Here is an 8,507-nt window from a genome sequence, read left to right on the forward strand (position 1 = left end):
GATCAGCAGTTTCCTGATAAGATCTCTGGATTTGTACAAGTGGACTCAAGCATGCACAATAAGAGACAAAATGGTGAATTTGAACTGACATATGACCTAGGAACATTGGACTGGTAAGGTAAGAATGCCTCAAGTGAGCACGTATACCACTCCAGTATACACACTGTGCATGCAGTCCCTCCCAAATGCAGGCATGTCACTGAACAAGTGGAATGCCAACGTATAAGACCCCAAGTCAAAGGTCAAACCACACACTTGATCTCTCAAGTCACTCACTTGGCCCTCTTCCAAGTGTACTTTATTTTCTTTCATTCCTGCTCTAAAGTTTTTTAATAAACTTTCACTCGTGCTCTAAAATTTGCCTCTGTCTCTCACTCTTTCTTATGGCCCTCATCAAATTTTGTCTTCTGAGGAGGCAAGAATTGAGGTTGCTTCAGAACTGTACAGATTCACTGACACTAACATAGAAATGCATAACAAATTATGTCAAAATTTACCAGTTTAAGAAGACATACATTCATTGTCTCCTAGTTTGGGTCTAAGAATCAGGCACAGCTTAGAGTCTCTTTTCCTGTCTTTTCTTTTTTTGATACTGGATCTCACTCTGTTGCCCAGTCTGGAGTGCAGTGGCATGATTACAGCTCTCAGCAGTCTCGACCTCATAGACTCAAGCAGTCTTCCTGCTTCAGCCTCCCAAGTAGCTAGGACTATAACTGAGTGCTCCCATTTTTTCTAAAAAAAAAAAAAAAAAAAAAAAAAAAAAAAAAAAAGCGGGGGGAGGGGATGACTATTACTTTTTATATTACTTTTTATTATCCACTCATCTCTTCTCCTCTCCCCTTTCCCACTGTTGCCTATTTCCTACTTAGCCTTTGAGAAATGCAAATATAACCTTCCACCTCCCCCTTAACAGACATTTCCCGCAGGTCCAGTTCTTCTAACTATGTCCATCAAGACAGATCTCTCCTTGAGAGTTGACAATTTATGGAACTTTCACCTCTAAGAGGTGGCCTCTGGACTTCTATCCACCAGGAGGACACATCAAAAGCATGGCCCCTTGGCCAGGAGATAAGGCACCAAGCAAGCAGGGGGACCCCTTGCCCTTGCTCACATTCTGCCTTACCTAAAAGTATCCACTTTCTGTTTCAAAGGTGAAGCAGCACATTCAAAGGCAGGACACTTTGTGTCCCTTCCCCAAGCTAGCTTCAGAATAAGTTCACCTTTTTTTGGTACCAGAACTCATTAACTGGACCCTGCATGTGGCAAACAACTAATCTGCTATTAATTTACAGGACTACAGGCATGTGCCACCATGCTCAGCTAATTTTTTAAATTTTTATAGATATAGAGTGTCGCTCTGTTATGTAGGCTGGTCTTGAACTTCCAGCCTCAAGTGATCCTCTTGCCATGGCCTCCCAAAGTGCTGGGATTACAGGAGTGAGCTACTATGCCTGGCCCTAGTTTAAAGTAGGAGGCCATAATCAAGGTGTTGGCTGTACTTACCACCTTCTTAAGGCTCAAGGGTCATGGACAGCTTCCATCTCTCTTGTGGATGTTTTCAGGCCTGAGATTCAAACTGGCTGTTGTCCAGAGATATCCATTGCTTGCCACATGGATTATCCTTACAGCTGTTCACAATATGGCAGCTTGCATCCCTTAGAACAAAGGTTCAAAGAGAGAAGGGGCAGGGGGAGAGAGAGAGAGAGAGAGAGAGCGAGAGAGAGAGATCCAGAGTCTCTTTTAATGTAATTTTTAGAAGCGAGTTGCCCCTACTTTTGCCCTAATCTATTGGTTAAAAGTGAATCATTAAGTCCAACCCACACTTATTTACACACATTTAGAAAATCATCTCTTAGTGTCTTGTGGGGAACAGAATCTGGAAAACTACATAGCAAGCTGACAGTAGTGGTTTTCCCTGGGAGGCAGTGAATTTGGGTGTGAAAGGAAGGCCAGGTGAGTGGGGGAAATATGGAAAGGTGTGGGTGAGGGAAATTCAGAAAGGAGTGTTATTAAAGGTGTATCTGGAATTCATTCCTTCTCGTGGGTTCTTGGTCTCACTGACTTCATTCAAGAATGAAGCTGTGGACCTTTGTGGTGAGCGTTACAGCTCTTAAAAATGGTGTGTCTGGAGTTTGTTCCTTCAGATGTTCAATATGTCCGGAGTTTCTTCCTTCCAGTGGGTTCGTGGTCTCACTGACTTCAAGAATGAAGCTGCGGACCTTCGTGGTGAGTGTTACAGCTCTTAAAGGTGGTGCGGACCCCAAGAGTGAGCAGCAGCAAGATTTATTGTGAAGAGTGAATGAACAAATCTTCCACAGCATGGAAGGGGACCCAAGTGGGCTGCCGCTGCTGACTCGGGTGGCCAGCTTTTATTCCCTTATTTGGCCCTGCCCACGTCCTGCTGATCAGTCCATTTTACAGAGTACTGATTGGTCCATTTTACAGAGTGCTGATTGGTGCATTTACAATTCTTCAGCTAGACACAGAGTGCGGACTGGTGCATTTTTACAAAGTGCTGATTGGTGCATTGACAATCCTTTACCTAGACACAGAGCACTGATTGGTGTGTTTGCAATCCTCTAGCTAGATAGAAAAGTTCCCCAAGTCCCCACTTGACCCAGGAAGTCCAGCTGGCTTCAGCGTTCAAAGGGACTTTGCCACTGTGAAAGAAAATAATACCTCAAGACCTCAAACTCACTATGCTAAGGGGAAAGTTAAGCTTGGGAACTGAGTTATACAACAGTACTTTTCTTTTTTTTTCCAGACAGATAGCGGTAATTTCACAACCCTGTGACACAGCCTTACACATAAACCAGGTTTCCATGGTAATAGAAGGTCATATACCTCCTCAGATGGCCTCCTCATAAATTGCTCACAAAAAAGTTCCCTGTGAGCCCCTAAGTCTTTCAGGATACACATTCCCCCTATAAACCAGCCCTGAAACCAAGTTGTATTAAGTGTCTTCTTTTTTTTTTTTTTTAATTTGAGATGGAGTCTCATTCCCCAAGATTGGAGTGCAGTGGTGCGATCTTGGCTTACTGCAACCTCTGCCTCCCAGGTTCAAGCGATTCTCCTGCCTCAGCCTCCCGAGTAGTTGGGGTTATAGGCATGCACCACCATGCCCAGATAATTTTTTTTTTTTTTTGTATTTTTAGTAGAGATGGGGTTTCACCATGTTGGCCAGGCTGGTCTTGAACTCCTGTAAAAACAAATCATGGTAGGACTGATTTGTTTGCAAAACAACCTTTAGTCATATTATACTTGATGTGATTACTTTCATAAAGTGCAACAAGAATAATTATTTGCCATATAGGCTCCTTTTTAAATTGCCTTTTATGAAACTTTGTTTTATACAAAATCTCATATAGACCTTTGAAAACCTTGAGTCCACCCATGGGTTTATGTTTGAAAATACCTGTATGAGTTGGGTCAATTTCTCTCTTTTTGAGGTCCCAATATAACTTGGGGCTCCTGGGCCAGTAAGAAAGTGACATTCTTTACTTACCACAGGTCAGGAATCCTATACAGGGACTGTATAGACAAGATATGAGGCCAGTTTTTCCCCAGGGTCTTTCATTGGCCCTGTAAGTCAACTTTGATTCCTTATAGCAGTCTGTTTATATTTGAAAGCATGGCCTTCCAGTCAAAGCCTTGGTAAACTAACCAGTGTCTCTAATTGTGTCCTCTTATAAAAGAAAACAGATTTGTATTGCACTTATGCAAATAACTATATTGCCATAAGTTAAGTGTAAACCAAAAATAAAATGATAAGTCCCTCAACCATCTGAATTGACCCCTCCTCTTAGCCAAGGGCATTTCAATGTTAACCTGAAAAACTAGTTCAGGCCATGAAGAAGTGGGAGTCAGACATGCCTCATTATCATTAACATCAACATAGACCTTAAGACTTGTAGAACAGACTCATTAAGTCTAACAGGAAACATTTACAATCTATTCTCTTTGAAGCAGGCTACCTGGAGGTTTCATCTACATGATAAAACCTTTGTCTACACAACCCCTTATTGTAACTCAGACATTCCTTTCTATTGATTTCAGGTCTTTAGATAGTAACTCAACCAACTACCAATCAGGAAATATTTAAATCTGCCTATTACCTGGAAGCTCCTGCTTCCAGTTGTCCTGCCTTTCTGGAGCAAACCAATGTACATCTTACTTGTATTGATTGATGTCTTATGATTCCCTAAAATGTATAAAACCAAGTTGTAGCCTGACCACCTTGAGCACCCAAGACTGTATCATGGGCATGTCCTTAACCTCGGCAAAATGAACTTCTAAGTTGATTGAGACTTGCCTCAGATACTTTTTGATTTACAAATGAATACTCATAACTTTTGGAGGAATTGGGTAGAGAGAAAGAAATATGCTCCTAATTGGATTATACTTTACTCAATTGTCAAAAGTTATAAATCAACCAAAAGAAATTTTTTCTTGACTCTGAAAAACAAAACAGAATCAGCAATGTTTTAAACAAAACGTCATAAAAACACAATTTTGTCTTTTATTTGTTCAGTCTATGAAATTAATTCCTGTTTTGCTTGATATTTATGAACACATTAATTTTCCAAGAGAGTCTTGGAAGGTTTTTTTCTCTATATTTTAATGGCACATTTTTCATAGTATCAGAGACCTGCATTTAAGAGTACTCATCAGAGTCCTATAGCTGATTATAAACTGCCTTTTGAAAAGGATTAAAACAAGACAATTGTCTATGGATGACAAAGAGTCTTAGGGCAGCCACAGTCAGATACAATTGATGAGAAAATTTGATTACCTCTGTGGCACACAATAATTCAGCATAACAATTATAATTTTATTACTGATAATGTACACTAAATCATATTAGAATTATAGGAGTTTTGCATAATTTTGGAACACATACCAATAATACATTTATACAAATACAGCCCAAAGAAAGACAAACATTATTTTATATTTGACTGTGCTTTCTGTATGACCTTAATATATCAAATAAGCAAAATATATCATTTTTGGACTTTCAGGACCTAATATCTAAAAGGATTAATCAGGTCACAAAATGACTATATTTAGAATTTGATTTTGGGATGTTCGTCAAATATCAAAGTTTTAAAACATTTGACATTAAAAATAGAATCTCAAGTCATTTATTTATACAAAATAATAACTCAAAGATTTGTTAACGGCAAAACCCTTTACTCATTGATAGAAGGAAGCCTTAGCTTTCCAAACAAGTTCTATTTTCTCTCCCTTCATTTTCCTGTAGTTTATTCAAAAGGCAAACCCAAATCTCTTATTATCTCTCAACATTACATGAAAATATTGTTCAAGAGAGAAAGCCAAATTTCACCTTTGCATTAATGTCAAACCCAATTCTTAATAAAACCTTATAGGCAAATCTATTCAATTTTAAATAGTTTGACCATTAGGTAACATTCTCACAAACCTTTTATAATCCTTCACAATTTTTTTGTTAATGAGCAGATTAATGCTCCAAAGAAAACCCTGTTGTGCTTTTATTCCAATATTCAATTTACAGAAAAACTGAATATCCCTTAAACTCTAGGCAATATGCTTACCCACAGAATTTCTCCTACTTCTCTTTTTCTTTTTTTTTTTAATAGAGATGAGAGTCTTGCTATGTTGTCAGGCTGGTTTCAAACTCCAGGACTCAAGCAATCATTCTCACTTCAGCCTCCCAAAATGTTGGGATTACAGGTGTGAGCCACTGTGCCCAACCAGGGATTTCTTTTATAAGATTAATCTTTCACGAACCTTCTAGAACTTGCTCAAAATTTCAGCTTTATTCTATCTAACCCAGAACAATCATTTAACCCTATAAACTAAGCAGGAAAAAACCCACATTCTTATGCTTTCTTATATATATATTTTTTAACCAAAAACACTTTCTACTTTCTTTACAAACCTTGCATGTAAAACTGTTTCTCCAGTACTCTCAATTACATGTGTTATAGTGTTAACTCTTAGCAACTTTTATTTTGATGAAAACCTGGTAAGTAGGTGATTTTAATTATGTACCAGACGTGGAGTCCAGGATGCCAGACAGAAGTGCAGGTAAGGTCTATTTCCAGTATAGCCAGGGGGCATAGTTAACTTCACATGTCTCCAGGCCTTACCTAGAACCAAATGACTCCAAAGCAAGTAAGTCAAATAACTATCAAAAGTCAAAAAAGCAGTTTAAGTAGTTTAGTAAACACAGTATCTGACCTGCTTAATTTAGACCAGAGGTCTAAATTTTCACATTTTTTATCTGACCTGCTTAATTTAGACCAGAGGTCTAAATTTTCACATTTTTAGTTTATCAATAATCTTTAAAACCATCTTTATTTCCCAAAGATTACTACAGTCACATGAGCCAAAAGTGTTACAGTTTCTATTTTCTAACAAAACATTTGATTTAAGCATTTATTATTTTTAATCAAATTAATCAGAGCTGTTTTATATAAACCTCATACACATAACACATATAAATACATAGACAGAAGAATATCCAGTAGTTGTAAGGTTTTTTTCATTTTAGCCAGTTTTAAAGTTTCTTAATTGGATTACTGGCATCAGGGTGGAGCCCTTTGAAATATAGGGCCAGGAAAGCATGTAGTTTCCAGGGCCTAACAAACAGGCAGAGCTGGAGAGCAAAACTGATCCCCCAAAATTAAGCATCCCATTTGTATACCAGATCCTGGATTCTTTAAAAGAGTGAAACTCTATGGCACAAGACAGTGCAATACTTTTACCATGCATTTCATTGCAAGCACATTCCCCCAAGGCTTGAGACTTGTGGGCAACCCAAAGCCAATCAGCCCATCCTCCATGGGAGTTTTACCTCTGTGGGTAGGGGAGAGGATGTTTTCATTCTTTCCAGATGGCTAAAAGTATGCTTCTCTGATCCACATGTGAAAGGATCTGAGTATTCCCTCATCACAGCCATTAGTCGTCACTAAAAGTATATTTCTGATACGGTTTGGCTCTATGTCCCCACCCAAATCTCATCTTGAATTGTAATCCAAATTGTAATCCTCAGGTGTCAAGGGAGGGACCTGGTGGGAGATGATTGAATCATTGGGGTGATTTCCCCCATGCTGTTTTCATGATAGTGAGTTAATTTCCATGAGATCTGATGGTTTTATAAATGGCAGTTTCCCCTTATCTCACTCTTATCTGCCACAATGTAAGTCATGCCTGCTTCCCCTTCTGCCATGATTGTAAGTTTCCTGAGGCCTCCCCAGCCATGTGGAACTGTGAGTCAATTAAACCTCTTTTATTTACAAATTCCCAGTCTTGGACAGTTCTTTATAGCAGTGTGAAAACAGACTAATATGATTGCCTACCTAAGTATTACACACCAAGGCTAAAAACTCTCTCATAACGCAAAGTAATTTCTGATGCCCCCGAAAATAAAAAATGTCAGGTAATGCAAGGCAAAACAGAGGAGAGCTTTAGATTTTGAGAGGGACCTATATGCTTTCAATTGTCTGGGATGCCAAGAGGAAAACAGAGGTTTTCCCTAAAATGCGGTCTGTAGAGACTCTTCTGTTTTACCCAAAGAGTCTCAGGGTATTAATAATTATTTTAGGACAGGCGTGGTGGCTCATGCCTGTAATCTCAGCACTTTGGGAGGCTGAGACAGGAGGATCACCTGAGGTTAGTGATTTGTTTTTCTAAGACCACCAGAGCGGGCACAAAAGAACCAGCGACTAGGCAAGGGTAGGAGCAAAACTGCAAGTTTATTTTGGTCACCTAAGGTGTGGGGAAGAGGTCTGTCGGCCTCCGGCAAAGAAGGCCGACAGAGTCCCCGGTGGGGCTCTCGGACGGAGTTCCTGCAGTCCTGACATCCCGACAGGAGTGGAGGACTAAGGAAGGCCGCGCGTAGCGTCCCTCCGGACCGGCTTTTCTAGGAGTGGGAGGGCAATAGGCGGGGCACGGGCGTGTCGGGGGGGCGTTCCGCAGGTGCGACCAGGTAAATCTTGGTCTCTTCGGATTGACGTCACCTGGCGCATGCCCAGTTGGTCTGCAACTTCCCCGGCGCCGGCTGCATTTTCACGCGCGCAGGAAAAGTTGGTGAAGAAGAACCCGGAAGTGCACCATCTTGCCTCCGTTCGTCCAAACAGTGAACTCCGTCCGAGAGCCCCACCAGGGGACTCTGTCGGCCTTCTTTGCCGGAGGCCGACAGACCTCTTCCCCACACCTTAGGTGACCAAAATAAACTTGCAGTTTTGCTCCTACCCTTGCCTACTCACTGGTTCTTTTGTGCCTGCTCTGGTGGTCTTAGAAAAACAAATCAGTTAGGAGCTCAAGATCAGCCTGGCCAACATGGCAAAACCCCATCTCTATTAAAATACAAAATTAGCTGGGCATGGTGGCATGACCTGTAATCCCAGCTACTTGGAAGGCTGAGGCAGGAGAATCACTTGAATGTGGGAAGTGGAGGTTGCAGTAAGCCGAGATCACAGCACTGCACTCCATCCCCCTCCCCAAAAAAAAAAAAAAAA

At 40.5% G+C, this 8,507-nt stretch overlaps 1 long non-coding RNA gene across 1 annotated transcript in view; it reads right to left on the minus strand.

Moving 5' to 3' along the window:
- Positions 1-369: 369 nt before the first annotated feature.
- Positions 370-8,507, minus strand: part of LOC108513966 (uncharacterized) — a 62,036-nt gene continuing 53,898 nt past the window's right edge. Inside the window, exons 2-3 of the long non-coding RNA XR_001881069.1 lie at positions 1,504-1,655; positions 370-732 (exon numbers count right to left, since the gene is read on the minus strand). This is a non-coding gene — a long non-coding RNA (uncharacterized LOC108513966). The remainder of the gene's footprint in view (positions 733-1,503; positions 1,656-8,507) is intronic.

Source organism: Rhinopithecus bieti, unplaced genomic scaffold (genome assembly GCF_001698545.2).
Source record: "Rhinopithecus bieti isolate Rb0 unplaced genomic scaffold, ASM169854v2 scaffold_55, whole genome shotgun sequence".
Lineage (NCBI taxonomy): Eukaryota > Metazoa > Chordata > Mammalia > Primates > Cercopithecidae > Rhinopithecus > Rhinopithecus bieti.